Raw genomic sequence first — 13269 nt, 5'->3', positions numbered from 1 at the left:
TCTCTCTCTCTCTCTCTCTCTCTCTCTACTCTCTCTCTCTACTCTCTCTCTCTCTCTCTCTCTCTCTGTCTCTCTCTCTCTCTCTCTCTCTTTCTCTCTCTCTCTCTCTCTCTTGCTCTCTCTTCATCTGGGTCTGACTCAAGCCCAGCTTCACAAACTACAAACAGACTAGAAAATGTGACACACACACATACACACACACACATCGTCTGTCCTCTCCACACAATTGTCAGCGTCAGTTCAATCTGTTCTGTGATCTATCGGCCTGTAGTTTCATATGACAGGTAGAATAGTTATTATCTGAGAGCTAACTTTATTATTAGTTTATTATCTGAGTGGATCACTCTGCAGTGTGTCTCAAAGTCTCATCTTGTCTTGTAGGATTCTTTAGTTGAGTCTAGTGTATAGCTGTCTCTTCTAGGACTCCTGTATCGATTAGCCTAATCTCATCTCATTGGAGTCTCTAGTCATCTAGTTTGCTACTCTATTCCGAGTTGGAGTCTAGTCTTGTCTAGGGTGGTATAGTCTAGGCTCTAGTTGTCTTGTGGAGTCTCATCTGGTGTGGTTGCTATGGGTGCTGTGATGGCAGCTCTCTCCCTAGAGGCCAGGAGGCGTCTGTCTCGCCCTAGCTGTCTGTCTGACTGTCGTCATAGTGCTGCACGCTACCACCGCTCAGGTAGGCTCTCACTTCTCTCTCTACTTCTCTTTATTTTATCTCCTTTTCTCTGTCTGACTGTTACCATAATGCTGCTAGATACCACTGCTCAGCTACTGTAGACCATCACATGTACTCTCTCTCTACTCCCTCAATATATTCTCAGGAACCCATCAGTTGTACACTTTTCCTAAATTCTCATATTTTCTTTTTTTAATCTTTCTTTTCTCTATCTCTCCCCCTCACTCAATCCCTCTCCTTCCCTCTAGGTCTCCACCTGTTGTTGTCTATGAAGCATGTGACCATTTTTTATGTTCTGAAGATGGATCTACAGTGTTTAAAAGCAGTATTTAGACATGTCCATATTGACATTTAGGTATCTTGTCTGTTTGTGTATCTTGTCTGTTTGGGTGTCTTGTCTGTTTGTGTATCTTGTCTGTTTGTGTATCTTGTCTGTTTGGGTATCTTGTCTGTTTGGGTATCTTTGTCTGTTTGGGTATCTTGTCTGTTTGGGTATCTTGTCTGTTTGGGTATCTTGTCTGTTTGGGTATCTTGTCTGTTTGTGTATCTTTCTGTTTGAAAAGAGGGTAACCGGCAGAGACAGCAAGGGCGGTTCGTTGCTCCAGTGCCTTTTCGGCCACCTTCACACCCCTTGGCAAGACTACACTCAATCATAGGACCTACTGAAGAGATGCGTCTTCAATAAAGACTTAAAGGTTGAGACCGAGTCTGCGTCTCTCACATGGATAGGCAGACCATTCCATAAAAATGGAGCTCTATAGGAGAAAGCCCTGTCTCCAACTGTTTGTGTAGAAATTCTAGGGACAATAAGAAGGCCTGCGTCTTGTGACCATAGCGTACGTGTAGGTATGTACGGCAGGACCAAATTGGAAAAATAGGTAGGAGCAAGCCCATGTAATGCTTTGTAGGTTAGCAGTAAAACCTTGAAATCAGCCCTAGCCTTAACAGGAAGCCAGTGTAGAGAGGCTAGCACTGGAGTAATATGATCACATTTTTGGTTCTAGTCAAGATTATAGCAGCTTATAGCAGTGTTTAGTACTAACTGAAGTTTATTTAGTGCTTTATCCGGGTAGCCGGAAAGTAGAGCATTGCAGTAGTCTAATCTAGAAGTGACACAAGCATGGATACATTTTTCTGCATCATTTTTGGATGGAAAGTTTCAGATTTTTGCAATGTTACGTAGATAGAAAAAAGCTGTCTTTGAAACAGTCTTGATATGTTTGGCAAAATGGAGATCAGGGTCCAGAGTAATGCCGAGGTCCATTGCAGTTTTATTTGAGACGACTGTACAACCATCAAGATTAATTGTCAGATCCAACGAAAGATCTCTTTGATTCTTAGGACCTAGAACTAACATCTCTGTTTTGTCTGAGTTTAAAAGTAAAACATCTGCCGCCATCCACTTCCTTATGTCTGAAATACAGGCTTCCAGGGAGGGCAATTTTGTGGCTTCACCATGTTTTATTGAAATGTACAGCTGTGTATCGCCCGCATAGCAGTGAAAGTTAACATTATGTTTCCAAAAGACATCACCAAGAGGTAAAATATAGAGTGAAAAGAATAGTGGTACTAAAACGGAACCTTGAGGAACACCGACATTTCCAGTTGATTTGTCAGAGGACAAACCATTCACAGAAACAAACTGATATCTTTCCGACAGATAAGATCAAAACCAGGCCAGAACTTGTCCGTGTAGACCAATTTGGGTTTTCAATCTCTCCAAAAGAATGTGGTGACCGATGGTATCAAAAGCAGCACTAAGGTCTAGGAGCACGAGGACAGATGCAGAGCCTCGGTCTGACGCCATTAAAAGGTAATTTACCACCTTCACAAGTGCAGTCGCAGTGCAATGATGGGGTCTAAAACCAGACTGAAGAATTTTGTATGCATTGTTTGTCTTCAGGAAGGCAGTGAGTTGCTGTGCAACAGCTTTTTCTAAAAAAATTGAGAGAAATGGGAGATTAGATATAGGTCGATCGTTTTTTAAATATTTTCTGGGTCAAGGTTTGGCTTTTTCAAGAGAGGCTTTATTACTGCCACTTTTAGTGAGTTTGGTACACATCCGGTGGATAGGGAGCCGTTTATTATGTTCAACATAGGAGGGTCAAGCACAGGAAGCAGCTCTTTCAGTAGTTTAGTTGGAATATGCAGCTTGAAGGTTTAGAGGCCATGACTATTTTCATCAATGTGTCAAGAGATAAAGTATTTAAAAACTTGAATGTTTTCCTTGATCCTAGGTCCTGCCAGTGTTGTGCAGACTCAGGACAACTGAGCTTTGGAGAAATACGCAGATTTAAAGAGGAGTCCGTTATTTGCTTTCTAATGATCTTTTCGTCAAAGATCTTTTCGTTATCACTGCTGAAGTGAAAGCAATCCTCTCTTATGGAATGCTGCTTTTTAGTTAGCTTTGCAACAAGTGTCAAAAATACATTTTGGATTGTTATTCTCCTCAAGTTGTAAAAGTAGGATGATGGAGCAGCAGTGAGGGCTCGTCGATACTGCACGGTACCGTCTCTCCAAGCTAGTCGGAAGACTTCCAATTTGGTGTAACAGCATTTCCGTTCCAGTTTTCTGGAAGCTTCAGGGCTCAGGTATTTTCTGGAATCCTGTTTCAGGGCTCAGGTATTTTCTGGAAGCATGCTTCAGGGCTCAGGTATTTTCTGGAGGCCTGCTTCAGGGCTCAGGTGCGACTGCATTTAGGTTATTACGCAAGGTTACATTTAGTTCCTCAGTTAGGTTGTTAACCGATTTTTGTACTCTGACGTCCTTAGGTAGCTGGAGGGAGTCTGGAAGGGGATCTAGGTAACTTTGGGTTGTCCCAGAATTTATAGCACAGCTTTTGATGATCCTTGGTTGGGGTCTGAGCAGATTATTTGTTGCGATTGCAAACGTAATAAAATGGTGGTCCGATAGTCCAAGATTATGAGGAAAAACATTAAGATCAACAATATTTATTCCACGGGACAAAACTAGGTCCAGAGTATGACTGTGGCAATGAGGAGGTCCGGAGACAGTTTGGACAAAACCCAGAGTGGGTCTGTGGACTTTTCCATGTGATATTAAAGTCACCAATAATTTGAATATTATCTGCCATGACTACAATGTCCGATAGGAATTCAGGGAACTCAGTGAGGAAAGCTGTATACGGCCCAGGAGGCCTGTAAACAGTAGCTATAAAAAGTGATTGAGTAGACTGCATAGGTTTCATGAATAGAAGCTCAAAAGACGAAAACGCAGTCATTTTTTTGTTTGGAAATTTAAATTTGCTATCGTAAATGTTAGCAACACCTCCGCCTTTGCGGGTGGTGCAGGGGACATGGTCAATAGTGTAACCAGGAGGAGAGGCTTCATTTAACACTGTAAATTCATCAGGCTTAAGGCATGTTTCAGTCAGGCCAATCACATTAAGATTATGATCAGTGATTAGTTCATTGACTATAACTGCCTTAGAATTGAGGGATCTAACATTAAGTAGCCCTATTTTGAGATGTGAGATATCAATCTCTTTCAATAATGACAGGAATGGAGGAGGTCTTTATTTCAGTGAGATTGCTGAAGCGAACACCACCATGTTTAGTTTTGCCCAACCTAGATATCAGTGAGGAAAGCTGAGCTGACTACACTGACTGTGCTAGTGGCAGACTCTACTAAGCTGCCTGGCCTACACCCTATCTCATTGTGGAGCTAGAGGAGTTAGAGCCCTGTCTATGTTCATAGATAAGATGAGAGCACCCCTCCAGCTAGGATGGAGTCCGTCACTCCTCAACAGGCCAGGCTTGGTCCTGTTTGTGGGTGAGTCCCAGAAAGAGGGCCAATTATATACAAAATCTATCTTTTGGGAGGGGCAGAAAACAGTTTTCGACCAGTGATTGAATTGTGAGACTCTGCTATAGAAGTCATCACTTCCCCTAACTGGGAGGCGGCCAGAGATAATTTCTCGATGCCGACACATCTTTCTAGCTGATTTACACGCTGAAGCTGTGTTGCCCTTGGTGATCTCTGACTGTTTCATCCTAACATCGTTGGTGCCGACGTGGATAACAATATCCCTATACTCTCTACACTCGCCAATTTTAGCTTTAGCCAGCACCATCTTCAGATTAGCCTTAACGTCGGTAGCCCTGCCCCCTGGTAAACAGTGTATGATCGCTGGATGATTAGTTTTAGGTCTAATACTGCAGGTAATGGAGTCGCCAATGACTAGGGTTTTCAATTTGTCAGAGCTAATGGTGGGAGGTTCTGGCGTCTCAGACCCCGTAACGAGTGGAGGAGAGACCAGAGAAGGCTCCGCCTCTGACTCCGACTCGTTGCTTAATGGGGAGGACCGGTTGAAAGTTTGTGTCGGCTGTCGGCTGAAAGAGCGACACCGGTTGAGGATTCCTACAGCATTTCCTTCCAGAAGCCATGAGAAAATTGTCCGGCTGCGGGGACTGTGCGAGGGGATTTATACTCTATCTGTACATATTGGTGGCACAGATGCTGTTTCATCCGTTCCTTCACATAAATTACCCTTGCCTAACGATTGCATCTGAAGCTGGGCTTGCAGCACGGCTATCCTCACCATAAGGCGATTGTTCTCCTGTATGTTATGAGTATATTATGAGTACAGCGACTGCAATTAGAAGGCATAATGTTAATGTTACTACTTAGCTTCGGCTGATGGAGGTCCTGTAGAACCATGTCCAGATAAAGCGTCCGGGGTGAAAAAGTTAATGAAGAAAGTCGAGCGGGCGGGCGGGTGGGCAGAAAACATAATAAGAATAGTACACAAGATGAAATGAAGATTAGGATAAGGATCAGTTTCTTTCACACATACACACACTTTTTGGGTCACAGGATGGCAGGTAGGCTTCCCTAACATGTCAGGGTGATGATTGTAGTGTGTAAATATGAGGATATGGAGTATTATAGTTAGTGCTGTGGAGGTAGGAGCAGAGGACAGAGGAGAGAGGAGATGCTCACCACAGGTCGATTTATCTCTCTCTCTCTGGCCTCTCCCTGTCTCCATCAATGCATTAGTGCACACACCCACACACACAGACACACACACACACAGACACACACACCTGTCTCTATCACCATCTCACACTCAATGCATCCGCAAGTGCACACTCATGTGTGGATGCACACATACAGAAAAAACAACCATTATTTAGCACTTGCAGTGTGCATGTGTGTGCGTGTGTGTGTGTGCTTACTAACATTTGATTCAAAAGCACTTTAAAATGAAACCTGTAACATTCCAGTAGAAATCTTGTCTCTATTTCTTTCTGTTTATCTGTCTCTAGGAGAGGAAAGGAAAGAGAGAGGGGGAGTATGAATGGGGCGGGGGTGTCTGCTATTTGATCTTTGTGTGTGACTGTGAGTGTGATGTGACTGTGATATGTGTTTGACTATGTGTTTGTTTGTGTGTGTGTGTGTGTGTGTGTGTGTGTGTATTTGATCCCTCTCTCTTTTCAGTCTGTAAATGTCTTCACCCGGCAGAGAGAGAGAGAGAGGGGGGGGTCAAGGAGAGAGAGAGAGGGTGGGGGGAGTCAAGGAGAGAGAGAGAATAAAGGAGGGATCAGAAGGAGATACTGAGCCTGTGGTTGGAAAGAGTGAAGGAATGAATATGGGGGATGGAGGGCACCTGGAAAGAGAGAGAGAGAGGGGGAGAGGACTAGCAATATGGACAGAAAGAGAGGAGGGGTGGACTGGATGGAGAGAGAGAGGGGGAGAGGACCAGCAATATGGACAGAAAGAGAGGAGGGGTGGACTGGATGGAGAGAGAGAGAGGGGGAGAGGACCAGCAATATGGACAGAAAGAGAGGAGGGGTGGACTGGATGGAGAGAGAGAGAGGGGGAGAGGACCAGCAATATGGACAGAAAGAGAGGAGGGGTGGACTGGATAGAGAGAGAGAGAGGGGGAAGAGGACCAGCAATATGGACAGAAAGAGAGGAGGGGTGGACTGGATGGAGAGAGAGAGAGGGGGAGGACCAGCAATATGGACAGAAAGAGAGGAGGGGTGGACTGGATGGAGAGAGAGAGAGGGGAGAGGACCAGCAATATGGACAGAAAGAGAGGAGGGGTGGACTGGATGGAGAGAGAGAGAAGGGGAGAGGACCAGCAATATGGACAGAAAGAGAGGAGGGGTGGACTGGATGGAGAGATTCACCGGACTGCCCACTGTAACTTCATCATCTGTGCTTTCTTAAAGGAAAGTGGGAGAGAGGAGAGAGAGAGACGGAAGGAGAGTGGGGTGAACAAGTTGAAAGCGATAGCAGCCCCCAGTACTGACATTGGAAACACAGTGAGAGGGAGAGAGAGAGAGAGAGAGAGCAGAAGAGGAGAGAAGGGAAGACGCCTGGCGGTAAGGGAAGGGCGGTGCTCGCTCTTCAGTCCATCGGATCTCTCTCAGCCCTAAACGGACCCAATCCTTTGGACCACTCTGTGGTCACTACCTGGACTAAGCTGGACTGGAAATATTGGACCAAACAAGGCCTGGACCATATTAGCCTGAATCAAATCATACCTGGATTGAACCAAACCAGATCTGGACCGGATTCGATTGAACTGGACTGGACTATCTGTTACTGAGAGAAATAGGGAGGAATGGTTGGAAAAAAGAGAAATAAGTGTGAAGATTGTTCGTAGAGCCTTAGAAAGTGGTGACTACAGGTCTGTCAGTATCTGTCAGGTCTGTCAGTTATAGTATTGATTATATGGTGGATTGTTTGATCGGTTAATTGATTTGCTAACAGATCTACACATATACTATGACAAGATCTAAAATAAGGAAGGGAAAGGCCTCTATTTAGGCACGTTGGTATTATGTTTCATTCACAGAGTGGGAATAGTTTAAGTTCAGAGAATCCGTGTCTTTAAGTTGGTTGTTCTTATATTTCTGTTGATATCGTGGGAAAGATGAGATGATCACAGTGAAGTGATTTCACTCTCACCACTTCCCTTCTACACACTTTCCTGTGTCAGCAAGTCAGTAATCAGATTCACTTCAATGATTCAGGGTTTTAAGACACATCATGAACTGGATATCACATGGATACAGCTGATTGATGGGAATGGTCTAATTCCTAAATGTGTTTTTATCCAGAGATCATTCAGTCCAACAAATGACAACTCCTATGATGATTGATGTTTACTCTTTGGACTGTAAAGCTGTGTAGTGATGCTCTATCACTGGCTATATGTCTGGATCTTTGAGAACGACTCTGGAAGAATGACCTCAACTTTAACTTTAGATCCCTCCTCACCATCAAAATAGGCGACCTTTGACTAAACCTCTATTTTCCCACACCTCAGATCTGAAGAGGGCTTTTTTCTGTGTCTACTCACTTTTGGATATTTTCCATTCCATAATCTTTTACATTTAATATCCATTTTGTTGGCCATTCTCTCATGCTGCTCAGTGCCTTATGTTAGCACAACCTGACACACTTAGCCAAGCCTCAAAGTACCTAGCCTAACTTACTGACTGCTGCATAGCTTAGCATCTGTTGTTCAACAACAGAGACTATTATTATCACGAACTTTGCACCTGCTGGAGTCTCTCACGCAAGGCCTCTGTGTGTGGGCTTGCCCTCAGCAGGCTCCCCCTGCCCTCTCCCAGCCATGGGGATCCAGATCCAGGGTATGGAGCTGTTTGCCATTGGCGTGGTCATGATAATGTTTGTGGCAGTGCTCAAGGGCTTTGGCATCCTGGAGCCCATGTCCTCCTTTGAAGGTAAGAGCCCTGGGGGGATTCCAGCTGAAGCTGAACATCCAGTGAAGAGGCTGGGAGGCAAAATGCCTGGTGGTCTGTACCTTTTTATTCCTGGTTCAAAAAGGTGGACATGGCGTTTAGGTTGACGTTTCAGCATGAACTATCTGCTATCTGAGATAGGGTGTTCAATCTGTATCTGGTATTTGGGAGGAAAAGTGGGTATGTGGTACCTAGGGGTTACACAGTAGATATTCCTGGATCATATCTGGGTATCTAGTGTCTGGGATGGGGCATTTGGTGTGTGATGTCTTGGCATTGGATATATTCTAAGAGAGCATAAAAACAAGTCACACACCCTACAGTCTTAGAAAAAAAGGGTTCTAAAAGGGTTCTTTGGCTGTCCCCATACAGTAGGAGAACCATTTTTGGTTCCTGGTAGAGGTAGAACCCTCTTTGTTCCAGGTAGAACTCTTTTGGGTTCCACGTAGAACCCTCTGTTGAAAGTGTTCTACATGGAACCCATGGAAGTAAAAGGGGTTCTTCAAATGGTTATCCTATGGGGACAGCCAAAGAACCCTTTTTGGTTCTAGATAGCACCTTCTTTTCTAAGAGTGTATACACTGTATGCACTCGTGAATGTGTAAACCTAACCAAACATAAAGCTCCCCTCTTCTGAGGCTGGGGTAGGGCAGTATGCCTCTTGACACTGGGGATTCTGAGATAGGGCATTATGGTATCTATTAGGAAATCTTTCTCAAGAGAAAAAAATATATGTTTTAGTGGGCATTAAAGTAAAGTGTACACTAAAGGTAAAGTGTAGATTCAGGGTGGTAAAGAATCACATCAGCAATCTGATTATATACTGTTCCCTGAAGAATAAATAGTTTTAGGCCAAAGGCCAGTCAAAGTGCCCTGTAGTCACTGTGCCAAAGCAATTATAGTTGAAAGCCTTCAACCTCACATTGAAGTGCTTATCACAGGCATCATAAGCATTAGAGAGCATTATACTGTAATGGTAATAGCTATGTGTGCCTTTTACATTCTTATCTAGGAATCAGGTAAATAATGATTTGACACATTTGGTGTTCCTGTGGATAGTTGATTGTGAAGGAGTGGCTCATCCATGAATCATTGCATTCTCTCATTCTATTTTTCTCACTAAATCCGTTCAACTGAATTCAAACTTCTGTCCTCTCTTCTTGCTCTCAATTCCTCTGCAGTGCATCCCTCTTCTTCTCCCTCTCTCTCTCTCTCTCTCTCTCTCTCTCTCTCTCTCTCTTTCTCTCTCTTTCTCTCACTCTCTCTTTCTCTATCTTTCTCTCCCTCTCTCTCTCTCTCTCTCTCTCTCTCTCTCTCTCTCTCTCTCTCTCTCTCTCAATTCAATTCAATTCAAGGGCTTTATTGGCATGGGAAACATGTGTTAACATTGCCAAAGCAAGTGAGGTAGACAACATACAAAGTGAATATATAAAGTGAAAAACAACAAAAATTAACAGTAAACATTACACATACAGAAGTTTCAAAACAGTAAAGACATTACAAATGTCATATTATATATATATATACAATGTACAAATAGTTAAAGGACACTCTCTCTCTCTCTCTCTCTCTCAGTCCTTCCACAGTGCATTTTTCTCTCTCCTTCTCCTCCATATTCCCCCCTATTTCCCATCTCCCTCTCTCACAGCTTCAGATAGGCAGGGCCCACACCCAGGTCTAGCATTACCTAGCATTAATTATACATGCAGTATTGAACAGGCTTTCTCTGAGACCGCCTAAATATGGAGCCTGCAGTCCTTCACCAGGACCCTGAAGGACACTGGCCATCCAGCAATGGCCCCCAAAATCCTCCCCCACTTTTCAGTAGTGTCCCATAATAGCTTTTCCTCTCCTCTTTTTCTCTCACTTTCTCTCTTTTAAGTGACTCTCTGACATATACTCAGTCCCAGCAGACATATAAATATAGAGAAATACATACCATAATAATAGTTACATAGCCATAATACATAGTTATATAGCCATAATAAATAGTTATATAGCCATAATAAATAGTTACATAGCCATAATAATAGTTACATAGCCATAATTATAGTTACATAGCCATAATAATAGGTACATAGCCATAATAATAGTCCCATAGCCATAATAATAGTTACATAGCCATAATAATAGTTACATAGCCATAATAATAGTTACATAGCCATAATAATAGTTACATAGCCATAATTATAGTTACATAGCCATAATAATAGTTACATAGCCATAATAATAGTCCCATAGCCATAATAATAGTTACATAGCCATAATTATAGTTACATAGCCATAATAATAGTTACATAGCCATAATAATAGTTACATAGCCATAATAATAGTCCCATAGCCATAATAATAGTTACATAGCCATAATTATAGTTACATAGCCATAATAATAGGTACATAGCCATAATAATAGGTACATAACCATAATTATAGTTACATAGCCATAATAATAGGTACATAGCCATAATAATAGGTACATAGCCATAATAATAGGTACATAGCCATAATAATAGGTACATAACCATAATTATAGTTACATAGCCATAATAATAGGTATATAGCCATAATAATAGGTATATAGCCATAATAATAGGTACATAGCCATAATAATAGGTATATAGCCATAATAATAGGTATATAGCCATAATAATAGGTACATAGCCATAATAATAGGTACATAGCCATAATAATAGTTATATAGCCATAATAATAGGTACATAGCCATAATAATAGTTATATAGCCATAATAATAGGTACATAGCCATAATTATAGTTACATAGCCATAATAATAGGTATATAGCCATAATAATAGGTACATAGCCATAATAATAGTCCCATAGCCATAATAATAGGTACATAGCCATAATAATAATTACATAACCATAATAATAGTCCCGTAGCCATAATAATAGGTACATAGCCATAATAATAGTTACATAGCCATAATAATAATAGCCCCATAGCCATAATAATAGCCCCATAGCCATAATAATAGGTACATAGCCATAATAATAGTTACATAGCCATAATAATAGTTACATAGCCATAATAATAGTCCCATAGCCATAATAATAGATACATAGCCATAATAATAGTCACATAGCCATAATAATAGGTACATAGCCATAATAATAGTTACATAGCCATAATAATAGTTACATAGCCATAATAATAGTTACATAGCCATAATAATAGATACATAGCCATAATAATAGTCCCATAGCCATAATAATAGGTACATAGCCATAATAATAGGTACATAACCATAATAATAGGTACATAGCCATAATAATAGGTACATAACCATAATAATAGGTACATAGCCATAATAATAGGTACATAGCCATAATAATAGGTACATAGCCATAATAATAGGTACATAACCATAATAATAGGTACATAGCCATAATAATAGGTACATAGCCATAATAATAGATACATAGCCATAATAATAGTTACATAGCCATAATAATAGTTACATAACCATAATAATAGGTACATAGCCATAATAATAGGTACATAACCATAATAATAGGTACATAGCCATAATAATAGGTACATAGCCATAATAATAGGTACATAGCCATAATAATAGATACATAGCCATATACCCATAGTATGGCCCTGAGTCCCAGGTCCTTCAAATCGATCAGCAGTCAAACAAGGCCATGTGTTTTACCAGCTACATTATTTATAGCCACCTAGTACTTAGCAACAGGTCCATTAACCACCACTATCCAATACTGTGTATGGGTGTCTGCTTGTGCATGTTTGTGTTTGTTTGTGTGTTTGTGCGTCACACAAATCCCTTGTTGTTGCTTTAGATTTTAGACGTTTCACCAGTCCTAATGTGTGTTATATTTTTTGTCTGTTTGGTGTATTTCTGATATATCTGGTGGTGCTGTGTATTTTGGGTTGTGTGTGGCGTCAGTGAGATAAGTCTGGCCTTTAATGTTATAATGGCAGTGGACTGATCAATACAGTCTGGACTTCTGCCAACTACTTCCTTACTACTGCCACCAGAGGACAGTAATGATAACCACCTTTATTTCAATGGAGTCATATTGTCTGTCTGTCTGTCTGTCTGTCTGTCTGTCTGTCTGTCTGTCTGTCTGTCTGTCTGTCTGTCTGTCTGTCTGTCTGTCTGTCTGTCTGTCTGTCTGTCTGTGTGTGTGTGTCTGTCTGTGTGTGTGTGTGTGTGTGTGTGTGTGTGTGTGTGTGGGTGTGTGGGAGTTGAAAAACAGTAGTATTAGGACCTTGAATTAAAGAGATGGGTTTTTGGCAAGTGTCACATGCCTCGAGGGAACTATTATCCAGTGAATTACTGTATCTGCTCTATCTGACTGTGTCTGACTATTTTACGTCCCAAATGGCACCATATTCCCTATATAGTGCACTACTTTTGACTAGGGCCCACAGGGCTCTTGTCAAAAGTAGTGCACGATATAGAGAATATGTTTCCATTTGGGAATCGTCCGGTGTGAAGCCTCTGCCTGCTGAGAGCTGTGTTAATGAACTCTGGAGAGACAAGAACAATTAGACTTGAACTGGATCACAGAGCCTGCTGGGGACATGGGATTTAGGACAAATGGGCTGGGTCTCATTACTGTAAACTAAAGCGTCTTCTTTTCCTTTTCTCCTCTTCATCATCTACACTAATCTGAAAACATAGACTTGGTATAAGAAATTTCTATTGGGTATCAGCTTTCACCTGTCTTTTTCTATCAGATCAGAGCAGATGAAGGAGACGAGGAGAGGAAGCCACTTTAAACGGTTGGTATGCAGCCATATACACTGACTCCTTAAAGGCAAATGGGTATACTGGCAAGCACTGCATCAATTTTGTGGAAATA

This window comes from Oncorhynchus nerka, linkage group LG13 (genome assembly GCF_034236695.1).
Source record: "Oncorhynchus nerka isolate Pitt River linkage group LG13, Oner_Uvic_2.0, whole genome shotgun sequence".
Classification (NCBI taxonomy): domain Eukaryota; kingdom Metazoa; phylum Chordata; class Actinopteri; order Salmoniformes; family Salmonidae; genus Oncorhynchus; species Oncorhynchus nerka.
This window is presented reverse-complemented; position numbering follows the sequence as displayed.